At 36.3% G+C, this 14,158-nt stretch overlaps 1 protein-coding gene across 7 annotated transcripts in view; it reads right to left on the reverse strand.

The window, feature by feature from the left end:
• The window catches only part of TRIO (trio Rho guanine nucleotide exchange factor), a 534,181-nt gene that overhangs the window by 173,952 nt on the left and 346,071 nt on the right, over positions 1-14,158 (reverse strand). The gene's annotated exons all lie outside the window — the stretch shown is intronic.

Raw genomic sequence — 14,158 nt, forward strand, 5'->3', positions numbered from 1 at the left:
CGGACATGACTGGATAAAAACAACAACAATTTTACTTTTTTATTTTCAAAGTTGTTACAATGATTGGTTAGTTCCTAGAACATTCCTCTGAGTAAGGCAGACAATTTATGCTCCCTAGGAGTATATAAGGGAAGAGATTTGAACTATGTTTGAAACTCAAGAGTGTCTAATAGTGTCTCTATCTTAGAAGAGTATAGCATAGCAGTTCAGGTTCACAGAGACTACAACAAACCAATCAACATTTTAGGTCCCGCATGAAAATTATCTGTAATGGAATCCTAGAATTTAGGAGTGAAAGTAACTTTAATTCAACTGTGGATCTAATCTACCACTCTAATTTTATAGATGAAGGAACTGAAGATAGGAGGTCTGAAGTTCCCTTTTCAAGGTCATAACTCTAGTTAAGTAGCCCGGGCATTACAAGTACCTATGTTTCTTAACTCCCAAACTAATGCTCTTTTCACTCAGATCATATACACACACTTCATATACCATGCAACGAATACTTTTTTAAAAGCACTTATTGCAATCATTATTACAAAGGTCACACAGGAAAGGATTACCTGTAGCAGCAATAACCATATTGAGTATGATACTGCTGGGAAGATGGAAGTAATTTGCTCACTTTCTGCATGTACATGAATTAATTCATTCAGGCTTCAGTGGTACCATTTTGAGTAGGTAACAAAGAATTAAAGCTTGAAGAAAGAAATGAACATTTCTAGAGCACAAGTAAAAGTGAATACCTGTATAAGAATGTAACCGCAATAATGTTGTATATTTTATACATAAAATTAAAGGCATATATCACAGTTACATCTATTCTATCGAAGACCTGTCATCCAACCATAAGTGTTCAGCAAATTAGCAAGTTTTTTTCCTGGGCTGACTCTCATGGATTGTTTAACCACTATCCACATTCTGGGCTATTAGGACATCAAAACTGCTGTATTTTTGTTGGGAACAACTTGTGCTGGTGTTTATTCTTTGTTTCCAAACTGCTGCTAATCTTTAAAAAAAAACAAACCACCATCACAAGAAACAAAGCATTTTTTGTGCCAAGAATTAAATAAAAAGTTAAATCATTAGTTCAAAAGTGTTGACTGAGAGACCTTAGACACTTCATTATACACTTTATGACTTCTACTTTCAATACAGAAATTAAAAAAAATTTTTAAGCAACCATATAGCTTGTTCATTATTCAACACTGTATAGAGGCACATAAATCTATTTTATCTCTTATTATAAAATTGGTCACAAATGATATTTATTTAAAATCTAGGAGTAGAGAGAATACTTATTTTTTATAGCTGAGTCAATCTGGATCCTTAGGGCTTATTTTGCTGAAAATCAATGTGGAAAACATTGGGGGTTTTTTTGTATCCTTTCTTCCCATTAATTTATGAACCACAGCTTATATGATTTTAGAGATGAAAGGGACTCAACAACTCAGTTAGTTGAAATACCAAATGTTAAGAAAATCATGACAAAATCTAAGTGAGTTGCTTAAAGTGTCTCAGTTAATGGTTACAGAAACGGAATCTAGTCTCCCTAAATTCTTTTAATATCCTTTTCATTATACCATATTTACTCTGAATTTGGAAAATTCAGAACAAATATGCTGCCTATAAAAGCTTAAATAAATATGTATGCCATGACAGAAATACCTGTTTCTATAGTAGCAAATTACCAAACTGGATAGTGTATATAATTTTTTTATACTTTGCCCTAAATTTTTGCGAACTCAATTTACAAATAAAGGGGAAGGGGAAAAAAGTATAGACTTCTTCCATTCTCATTAATATTTTTTAAATTCCCTTACTTTTCCCTCTAAAATATCATTTATTGGGGGTGGCTAGGTGGCACAGTGAATAGAGCATCAGCCCTGGAGTCAGCAGGACCTGGATAAAATCTGGCCTCAGACACTTAACATTTACTAGCTGTGTGACCTTGGGCAAGTCACTTAACCTCAATTGCCCTGCCTTCCCCCCTTCAAAAAGCAAAAAAAAAAAAAACCAAATATTTTTTTTTCTGACTAAAATAATTTTCATCTGTGCCATCATTACATTTCTCCTTACAGGACACACAAAAGATTTTCTAACAGCTATCCCTGAGCTATTAAAGCCCTCCCACTAAAAGAGATGGGGAAGATTAAATTTTGAGCAGATGTAATTTATCTCCTCAATTTGTCCTTCTAATAGAATACGAAGAGTGGACATATGCTGGATATATGGAAAAGAAAATAAGAAATAGTTTACTTACCTTACTCTCTCTGTACTAACACTCCACCCTCTCTCTGTATTCTAGAAATGCCTAAGTGAATATAGTCTGTCACTATTTATTTGCTAATTTAAAGGTACCCTGCAATATTTTACTGTACTAAGGAACATATTGGAAGCTACAAAAGGAAAATGAATTTTCCTTTGGTGTACACCTGTTCTGTTCATCAACCCCCAGAGCTGATAATTGGGCAGAATGGGATGAATACATAATGAATTTATACAAGAATGCTACACACTGCATATTAAACACACAAACCCTGTCACCCTTCTGTGAATCTAGAAATGGGGCTGTCTCTAGAGGTTATTTTTATACTCAAATACTTAGAAGAGTTTAGTGATATAAAGAAATATTGCTTACAAAAACACATCTTAAAACTACATTTGACTCTCCAAGAAGGCTTTTATTTTGAACTAAATGTAAGACTATTAAAAAAAACAAACAAACCAACATAAGAACTCTTGAGTAAATAATATCATAAATACAGTTAAGATGACAGGGTTTCTTGTTTTTCCATGACTAGGATTTATACACTCCAAGGGGATGGTAGATTGGAGATTGGTAGATTGGGAGTAGTGGACTGGAGAAGAGAAATAGGAACGTGGTACATGGACATTTCTCCAGGTACAAAAATATTTAGTTATGCTCTAATCCCCTCCACCACTACCCCACCCCATGCTGTAAATCGTTTCTCTATCAGGCTATCTTTGAGCAATTTATATTTGTCTTCTGTACTTATTAGTCTACTGTGTGTATACAGGGTGTCCCAAAAGTCTGTACAGCTGTTTAAAGTTTTAACAGCGCAAAGCTGCCCTCTTTTTGGACACTAGATTTGTCTGCTTTATCTAGCATATTTTCTTATTCTTTCCTTCCAATATCTAGCATAATGCATACAACAGAAGGTTAATACTTGATTTTTAAATGAATAAGTAAACATATATCCCCATCACAGCAAGCAAATAAACATTTATACAATATCTTAAAAGTGAATAAAATGAAACTTTTAAGAAGCTAATTAGGACATTTAGAAACCAAGTATTATTTTAAAAAATCACTTTAAGAATTCCCTTTTCCTGGATCTTTATAAAATATTCTTTGAAATCCTAACAATAGTTTACCATATACCACTTAGGTACACATCCCAGATTTAAATTTTTTTCATGCCTAAATATAGTAAGGTCTGAGGAACAGCTGTTAGAATCAGTCTGTATCCTGTATAAAATGCTTCCCTGAGTTCTTGGTGGGCTGCCATTAGTACCTGTGGCCTGACTTTTTTTTTCTCCTTCTTAAAAAAAATTGCTTATTCATTGCAACATCCTGGCAATTTCAATATGTTTCCATGGTGGACCTTACCCGCGCTTAACTGTTGGCCCTGTGAAACTACCAAATAGCGACGGAAGGGCCCACAAAGGAACTGACCTCAGGGTTATGCTGCTGAAGAAAGAAAGGGGAAAAAGGGTAAGGGAAAGGGCCTTTAACCATGATGTCACTGTGCTTAAATGATATTCTTCCATTTGGAATTCTTCCTTCTATTTAATAGAGAACAACTAAAAGATTTTTTGTTGTTTTGGTTTTTATGTCAAATGTTACATAAGGAATGGGATGTGTGTGATATGCTCATAATATGCATTTGAATAATTGGAATTTTACAGAAATGATTAAAAAATAGGACTCTTTTAAGCATTATTTTGGAGGAGGAGGCACTATTCAAAAAATCTCTTTGTGCACAATGCTGAGTTAGAGTAAATGAGGATCCATCTCTTCCCAATGAAGAGTACTATTAACTTCATACATTTCAATTTTTATCCAAAAAAAAGAAAAAGAAAAATCAGAAAAGGAGGTAGGTTGGGTCATGCAGTAAAAGAGATAACTAGTGAACAGAAAGGTCTACCATTGACAACATCCACTAAGTGCTAAAAGACCTAGAGGAAAGCCTTTGGAGAACTTGCTATATATGGTAGGGAAATTTTATAGGAGGACTCACAAGAGAATTACACGAGAAGGTTGAAAAGTCCATCCTTGAAGAATTAAAGATCTTAAAGTTTAGCAAAATAAAGCTTCCTGTCATTAGAAGTTTATCACAAATATAAGAATAGGCCCAATTAAAAAAAATCTACTTTTCCTGGATCTTTTTTTAGACTCTATAACAAACCCTATTAAAATTTTACTGAAGGCCACTCCCCTAAAAGTTTATACAAGAGAGATAATAAATATTTGAATTAAGAATGACAAATATCCTCTATGTCCATTCTACAACAACTCAGCCAACAAATATATGCAATGCTAAAAACTAGCATTAGAAAAAAAGGTGAAGAAACCCAGCCCCTCCCTTCAAGGAGCTTACATTTTAATAAGAGAGACAATACGCAAATAATTAGGCACAGAACACAGTAACAGCAACATTGTGCAATGATCAATTATGATAGGTTAGCTCTTCTCAGCAATACATTGATGCTAGACAGTTCCAAAAGACTCGATGAAAAATGCCATCCATATCCAGAGAAAGAACTATGGAGTCTGAATGCAGATTGAATTATACTATCTTCTCTTTTGTTTTTTTCTCTTTCATGGGTTTTTTTCCCTTTTGTTCTGATTCTTCTTTCACAACACGACTAATGTGGAAATATGTTTAATATGATTGCACATGTATAACTTATATCAGATTGCCTGCTATCTTGAGGAGAGAGGAGAGAAGATAGGGAGAAATCTTATAAAAATGAATATTGAAAATTATCTTTACATGTAACTGGAAAAAAAAAAAAACTAGGTACATAAGAGAAATGCACTGAGTAGACAGAAGGTACTTCAAGAGGAAAAGACACAAGCAACTGAAAAGGAGTCAGAAGCCCTAAGTTCTAGTCCCACATTTTCTACTTAAAAAGTTGGGTAAGAACATGCCAGTAGTTTCTGTTCAATTTGTGTAAATTGATAATGTACGTAAATGTGCTGTGAAAATTATCAAAAGTTATATAAAAAATAAGCTACTACATGATCATATTGATCTAATTTTTTTCAATAACAAAACAAACATACAAGTAGGTCCCCTTAGTTTTAAAGCAAGCAAGCGAAAGAAGGTGGGGCTGGCTACCAGGCAGGAAAAGTACCACTTGGTAGGACAATAATAAGGAGGCATTTTTGGCCATAGTTTTCTAACAGAGTTTCAAGGTCTTTAAGACTGAGTTGAGGAAAGGGGAGGACAATAGCTCATCTTGAAACTAATTGGCTAGAATTTGACTGGGTTTGCTGATGAAATTATCACAGAAACTAGGAATTGTAGGTGCTATTCCTGACATCACCTAGTTATATTATGGCTATATATAATTTGTGCTGAAAATATAAGCTTGTCTCATCACTAGAGGAAGTTAAAGGATGCAAGGAACATTCCTTGTCTACCTTAAATAATGAGACTTTAGGCCCTGTTAGATGGGATTGGGGGGGGGGAGAGATTCTGAGGAGATGGAAAGGAATGAAGGCTAGTTTCAAGAGGGTGAAAAGTAGAAAGTTAACTCAAGGTGAAAGAGAAGAAACTACACATTTAATCTATGCAAACACAGAAAGTACAAGGAGAAAAGACATAAAGAACCAAGGATAAATATATAAAAGAGTAGCAAAAACTTTTTAAATGACCAAAAGTGCTTTCCTGCCTTTTAAAGACGAAAAAGTTGACAAAATTTTAATGACCAAAAAAATACTATTGCTAGTATTCTCTCTTCTGTCTCTCATTATCTTTGCACATAATATGTCTTCTTTCACAATCCACCAAATGGAATATAAGCATCGAAAAAGCAGAGTACATTTGGGCTTGTGTTATTTCATTGCTTGATACACTATTAACAGACCCATCTAGAAGAAAGTATAAAGTTAACAGAGAGAATTACTTAACCTTTTTGTTTGTTTTTGTTACTGACTTTTTCACAAAGGCGAACTCTTTATAAACCAGAAAAAAAAAAACAGGAAAAAAAAATGTCGGGAGGGACATGATGCACTAAATAAGAAAATACCTACCATAATCACTTCAAAAGCATTCACTGTCAATTCCATCCCCCGGAATCTCCTGCTAGATTTAATGACAAAAAGCCACGACCAGCAGTCAGAACCAGCTGTCTGGGAGGGAGCCTAGTCAGGAGCGATGATTGCCAGGGTCATGGTCCAAATCAGAAGTAAAGAGTAAGGGGGGGGGGGGGGGGGGCAGGGGAGAAGGGGTCTGCTGAAGTTGGTGGAGACAACAGAAGACGTTGAAGGTGGGGAGTTCAGGATGGGTCAAGGAAAGCAGACAAGAGCTGGTCTGGGACAATTACAGAGCATAAGGGCAAGTCAGGGTCAGAAAAACCAGGAGAATCATATCCAGAGAGGAGCTTGGGGCTTGAAAAAAAAATGATAGTTTGTAGCACTCAGCTCATACTTGGCATATACTGGCTGTATCATCTTCTTATTCTTAAAGGGGAAGAAACTGACAGAATCTAGGACTCACACATATGCCCAGAAAAAGCACACCTTAAAGGTATTGAAAAAACTTATAGGCATGATGTAGCCTGTCTAAAGTCTTTAGGAAATCATGGAGAGTGGGGAATGTGCTGAAAGACTGGAGACTGACAAATGTTATTTCCATTTTCCAAAAGAGAGAGCTTAATTTGAGAAAATAAAAAACCAGCAAACTTAGTATCTCCAGCAATATTCTGTGTGTATCTGAGCTATGTTTTGTGGGATTCTATTTTTCCTGGGACAGCAAGAAGAAGAAAGGTATATTTATAACACATTCTCTGACACCATATATCTTGAAGTAGAGAGAACAAGGAAGAAGGAAAGGACAAAGGCCCAATAATGAGATTATCCAAATAACATTTTAGAATTTCTCACAAAAATATCAGAGCCTCAAAATGCTGGTATACGTTTCATAGCCACTCACTCTCTCTATTAGCACTGTAATTATAGAAATCCCACAGAGATAAGAGGACCAGATGGAATACATGGAGAGCAATTAATTAATTGTATTGCCATTATGATGACATGTTGAGATGGAACATTTAAGAAGAAAGAACTCTTACCATTAGGCTAAAATCTTGGTGCCTTTAGGTGATTGAATAATATGAATTAGATCCAGTTGAGTCTCTTAGGTTTGAAAAAGGTTAAGTTGTCTGATCTATCTCCTTCTCACCCTAATACAACCATACAAGGAAATATCAAGTTTGTCATGGAACCCAAGATATCCAGGAAAAGGAAAATAAAGAGACATTGGGAACCTCACTCTGCCTGTCAGCACATCTATATCAGAGGTGTTTTCTGACAATTCATTCATATCCTACCTGAGTCCTATAGGTTCACAGGGGTTAGATTCTCGTTCTTTGAACCATCTCAAACGCCACAAAGGCACCAAGGCACCAATAACTCAATTATCCACTAGAATGCTTACTAGCTCTTTGTACAGCTAAAATGATCTTTGCCCACTCTGCCTCACTTAAACAGCAACACAACTGCCCACAACATGTCTCATCTGATCTCCACAATTCAGTAAGGCTCCTAGAATTACAATACCAACAGACAGAGACAATCAGTAGCTATAAATTAGAGACCAAGCTTTAAAGAGATTTTGGGGGGTGAAATTCTAACATGTTATTTTTAATAAACTCATTACTGTAATGGGAATGGGAATTTGAAGATCTCTCCCTGCCCCTTAATAGACGTAGGGGGAAGTTTTAAGACCTCCCTTGCTTTGAAAGTAAACTCTGCACCCTAATAGGCTGAATGTAATCACACAGAGCCTCTGGTGGGAGGAGTTTTACTGACGGGAAGCAGAGACCACAGGAAGCTGGTTCAGAGTTAGCCAGACAGTGGAGGACAGAGGAGCTCAGGCAAGGAGATAGAGTGTTTTGTGAGTAAATATTGATCTTCTATTGGTTTGTGGGAAGGCAAAAGGATGGTATGGCTCTCAGTGTTATTATGGCTTCTGAATATCTTTGGTACTATGATGGAATTGGCTTACTGGTTTTGGGATTCAGTTTTCTGGTATCTAAATAAATCCTTCAGTTCTGTCCTCTATCTGGAGAATCTGGTATATTTTGTGATCAAATGTAATGTGATACTTATAGTCATAGTCTTTATCATGATCATGGGCGCTGAAAATAGTGCATTGGCACTACAATTACTTACCCAGTATCCTGTCCTCCTTAGTTATGTCCTATATCGGATATGATGTGGAAAGAAAGCTATCAATGAAAGGGTGTAGAATGTATTTAGAATGGTTTCCTTAAGTTTCTCTTCATTCAAGAAGACATGGTCATTACTTTGTAGTAGAGGTTAAATGTTTGAAGATAAAGAACAATGGAAAGAAAAAGGTATCAACATGTAACAATTGCATGGATTAATACTTCATCTAGTAAATAATGATGATGATAAAAGAATAACAATAAATAGTAATACATGAGTTGATAACTATTTCTCTAGCTGAAGTAAAGGCAAAGTATTAAGGCTACAAAAGATAACATAAAATACAAAATGCTCCATATGAAACTGTATATCCAAAAAATCCTAAGTAATGAACAATACTATGCACATAGAAAACGACTGACCTTGTATTTGAATGCTTATATTATAGTTGATGACATCTGAAAAGTGCTCATTAAAATGAGCATTTCAAAGCTTTATTAGATGTGACCCTATAATGAAAAGCTATAAAATCTGTATGTGCTGTGAAAGACAAATATGTACTTTCTAACCTACTGTGGCACTGATTAAGAAAGTTTAAGAGGAATTTCACAAACCATATTACTTTGAATTAGTCTATTATGGATTCTTCTTTTTAAAAAAAATTAAATTGGCCTTCTGGTTTCACTGGTACAGGAAATTCTTTGTCAGGTCAGGAAAGACCCTATATGAATTCAGAGTGATACCCCACCATACCATGAACTTTTATATGTATGTCCACATCTGTGATATCTATATGGGACCAAAGACCATTCTCCAACAGACAGTTGAAGAACATGAACAAAACATTAAAAAAAAAAAAAAAGGGAATTACTAACTTTACAGCCACATGAAAGAGGAAATCACTAGTAAACAATCCTGAGATTTCACTTCACAATTGACAAATTAGCAAAGATAACAAAAGATGGGAAATCATTGCTAGAGGGGTGATAGAAAGATGGATACACTAATGCATTGTTGGCGGAGTTATGATTGGTCCAACCATTTCATTCTGGAGAGCAATTTGGAAAATATGAAAAGAATGATTAAATGATTAACATGTCATTACCCTTTGATCCAGAAGGTCCACACTTATCCTAGGAAGTGGAGTGGATACAGTGCTGGGCCTGGAGTCATGAAGATATAAGTTTAAAACTGGCTCCAGATACTTACTAGCTGTGTGACTGACCCTGGGCAAATCGGCCTGTTTGTCTCAGTTTCTTCATCTGTGAAGTGGGGTAATAATAATAGTACCTACCTTGTCGGGTTGTTAAGAGGATCAAATGAAATAATATCTGTAAAACACTTAGCATGGCATCTGACACATAGTAAGCACTATACAAATTTTGTTATTATAATTCATCTAAAGAGGCTTAGTGTGAGTATGTGTGTGCTTGTGTCAATGACTACGGTTTAAAAAACAAAAAGAATCAATATTAAAAGAAATGTCTAGTCCTTTAAGGAAAAAAATGTAGGTAAGATGGAAACCTGTAGATTTAAAAACAAACAACTGCATATTCTGTAGGTTTAAGAAAGGAATTTTTTTTTTTTGCTTTTTGGAGGGGGAAGGTAGGGTAATTGGGGTTAAGTGACCTGCCCAAGGTCACACAGCTAGTTTTGTGTTAAGTGACTGAGGCAGGATTTGAACTAGGTCCTCCTGACTTCAGGGCTGGTTCTCTATTCACTGTGCCACCTAGCCACCCCTAAGAGAGGAATTATTGACATTAGATAGCATTCAAAGGCTATGGTATAAAGGAAGATGTGATAAACTAAAAAAAAAAAAAATTCTGATTTAAAAAACCAAACAAACTAGCATTAATGAAATCATCCTGCCCAATAATAGTAGTGAGTATATTTGTGTGAAATAGATTATTTATGTAACAATGTGTGAATCGATCAATCTATAGGTGTACATATCTAACAATCTACATGTATACATATGTAATGGCAGTTTATTTATTATAATTATTATATGGAGTTTTCTGAATTACCACCCTTACCCACCTGGGCCTGGGGGAAAGCTAGTCATAACTCTGAAGGGAAGACTGGATTTCTAGTTAAAAACTGGGTGGAAAAAGGATGGATTTCATTTGCCTTCCCGTATGACTATCTAACTAGTTTAACTAATAGTGGGGATTTAAAACCCAATGAAACTTTGCAAATTTGGGGAAAATGAGGTAAAAGTCACCTAGACAGAAGTCATGCTGCAAACATATAGAAGAAGAGTTCTGGGAGAAGTATCCCTGAGTCGAAAGGGAAGGAGGCTTACATGTTATAGAAGAAGGGAAAGATCTGCCAGGTGAGTATGCCTTAGGATAACCAGTCATATCAAAAAATAAGGTAAGAGGGTCTATCTTCTAATGGGGTGAGAGTAAAGAACGTTTGTGACAGGATAAAAGAAGAAAAGGTATAGAAACTTAGGGGCAGTTAGCTTTTGGACTCAGATAAAAGGCATTTATTGTTCCTCGTTTGCCTAGCCCAAGGTGACAGCAATGTCTAAGCTGGAGAGCAATTGATGAACATTTCCTGATTAGGGATGGACTTTGCAGATACAGGCAATGTGGGAGAATGGGAGAGAAGCAATTCTAGAAGTCCCTGAAAGGGCAGCTTTGGCCAGACAATTTCAGGGCCATGGAATTTGGAACAGAGGTAATATCAAGGTAAGTGGAAGGCTGAAGAGTCCTTTGATATAGTACTGAATCCAAAAGTCACAGAACAAATCTCCTTAATAAAAGGATTTCTTCAGTTAATCTTGGACTCAGTCAAAAAGCTGCACCCAAGGACCTACAAGGCTACATGTAGCCTCAAGGCTGCAGGTTTCCCACTCCTGGTAAAGAGTTTAGAATGCTGGTCCTAGAGTCAGGAAGACCTGAGTTCAAATGTGCCCTTAGAGACTTAGCTAGCTGTGTGACCCTGGGCAAAATCACTTAACCTCTGCCTGCCTCAGTTTCCACAACTGTAGAATGGGGTTAATAAGAGCAACTACCTCTCAAGAGGTAGGTGATACTATTTGTAAAAAGCACCTACCACAAAGCTTAGTACATAGCAGGTGCTTTATACATGTTTATCCTCCCCTCCTTCCCCCTTTCCCTTACTTCTTGTGGTTGGAGGTTTAGATCTGGAAAGGATCTTAACTCATCCAGTCCAACCCCCTCATTTTCCAGATAGAGAAACTGAGACCCAGAGAAGTTAAGAGACTTGTCTATAGCAACCACAACAGTAGCAGTGGTGAGATCTGAACCTAGGTCCCCTGACTGCAAATCCATTTGTCTTTCTACTGTACCATCAAAGACTAGAATTATACTGTTAGAGTCTTTTTAACTCTAGCCCATTAACTTTTTCATTTGGTTCCTGTAGCTCAGGAAAGCTACACTTCCCCCACTCCCTTCCAAATGCTTATCACATACTATTTCCTCCTGTGTTTCTTCAGTTCTTCCTTCCACAGAAGTTTCTTAGAATCCTGAGAACTTTCAACCATGTCACACTAAAAAAATGAACTTGGCTTGGTTCATTGTAAATTCCCTTAAATATCTAAGAGTTTGGTGTGATTTCAGGGAGCAAGGGAATGGGGTGGGGTGAAGAAACCCAATAATCTTCTTCCCAACAGAAGTTTGGGTTCAGAAATCCCCAGTATTCACAAAAGTCATGGTGGGGTGACTCCTGAAAGGGGCTCCAATGAACTCAGACATGGACCTGATGGTGGAAAAAAAATGGTGGAGTAAAGCAGTTCACACAGCATCAGTCAAAGGATACTCAATGATGGAGATTAGTAATTGAAACTTCTCTTTTCCCTTCAGCTAAATCAATCTAGTGGCACAACAAAGTGGTGCGGAGCAGAAAGCCATTTTCTTCCTCTTACAAAGAAATGAGATGAGAATTTAAGGTGTGCTAAACACTAACAAGGGTGAGACACTTAAACCCCAGGAAATGGGAGGGGGAAAGCTGCCTGTAATAGTTTTGTCGCTCAGTTTTGCAGATGGTCTGGAGTCAAACTCAAAGATGTTAATAGGCTTTGGAAGGCTTTTGACCTGAAGAAAAAGTTCAAGGTGAGTTGTTCTGCTCTCAGAAATAGAACCTGAGTAAAACTGGAAGTTGATTGTGGTCATTTGATATTAGTGGGGGGGGAAAATGCATCAGAGTTCAAGTCCAATCATGTTGTGTTTATGGTTTTACAGTTTGCTCTAAACTGTATATCTTTATTGGCTAGTAATAAGAAAATAAATGTTATGCTCTTCCATTGGGGTTGGCCTTTATTAAAAAAAAATAAGTATCTAGAATACCTTAGAATCTCTGTTCTTATTTATCTATACCTCTGGGAAGGCTAGCCATTTTAGGAATGCTGTAACACAAACACTACTGTGTGGTGGGTACTACTCAAACTAGACACATAATGCCAAGAAGGAAATGATTAGCATTTCAAATCCTAAAGTAATGGCAAAGACTATAGCTTACATGTAAAACTATCAGCTAAATTCCTATCAAATTAAGATAAAAGAATGGCTGAAAATCTCCCCATGTGATTTTATTATGAGATTCAGTATCAATTTAACTGATACTTATAAAAACAGTTGGATTGTTAATACTAATTAAAGTATAGTGAATACTTCAGTTATATTGCAGCCAGATTTCCATTGCACTGGTAGAGGGAATTTCCTCACTGGTAGTTCCTTACACCATGAAATCACAGGTCTGATTATATGTTATGGGAATGGAAATTTAAGATCTTCCATGCCCCTTGGCCCTTTGATAGGCTTAAGTGACTCTGAGAACCTTCCTTAATTTGAAAATATACTCTTCCCCCTAACAGGCTGAATGTGGTCACCTGGATCTTGTGGCAGGAGGCTTGTTTTTACTTTGTGATTGGTCAGTGGGTCAAGAGGGTTGTGACATTCTCTGACCCAGGAGAAGGCTATATATCTATATCTATATATACCCTGATGTGAGGCTTTGGTTTGGGGCTCACTTTGAGAAGAGTTATGTGATTTGACCAGATGAGACTCTGGGCAGCCGTTGAGTGCCCCCCAGCTTTGAAAACCTAGATGTTGGTGCTTCCCTCTCTAGTAACTTACTAGGTATGAAAGTAATGGTCAGGCATCTGGAAACCTGTCTGCTGATGTTTCTCTGTCTGTATTTGTTGTCTGCTTGTAACTTGTTTGTATTCTCTGAAATTCAGAGTGCTGACCTTTTCTCCCTGAACTAGGTAAATGACAGATGTTTGATTAAAGCAAGATTGTTAACCCATGAAAAGCAGATCTAAGAACCTGTGTTGGCAGCCACCCTGGGTATGCTAGGGTGCTTGCTGCTACATTATACAAACTCAGTATCTAATTATATAGTATAGGGATTGTACATATCTTTAGCTAGTACAGTTGGTGCTGGACTAATGATCATTTTAATGTTCACTATTTTATCAAAGAGAGAAATTATTGGAATGTTTTGGTTTTTACTTACAGGAACACTGGTAGAAGATTCAATAAGACAAGATAATGTTAACTATAATGAAAGAGCTTTGAAAACCATCTATGGATTTTATTTACTTAAATAATGAAAACCTCCCTCTCTAAATTACAGTAATAATTTTGCAATTTGTTTCCCTACAAAGACATATAAAGCAATATTTTTGAGATGCTAAAGACCAGTAAGAATTTATCTACATAATATCCTTAAAACTGGTGATAGGGCAGGAGGTCTAAGGAA

This window comes from Petaurus breviceps, unplaced genomic scaffold, assembly GCF_028583685.1.
Source record: "Petaurus breviceps papuanus isolate PSGF00001 unplaced genomic scaffold, PetGlider_PUasm1.0 47, whole genome shotgun sequence".
Taxonomy (NCBI): domain Eukaryota; kingdom Metazoa; phylum Chordata; class Mammalia; order Diprotodontia; family Petauridae; genus Petaurus; species Petaurus breviceps.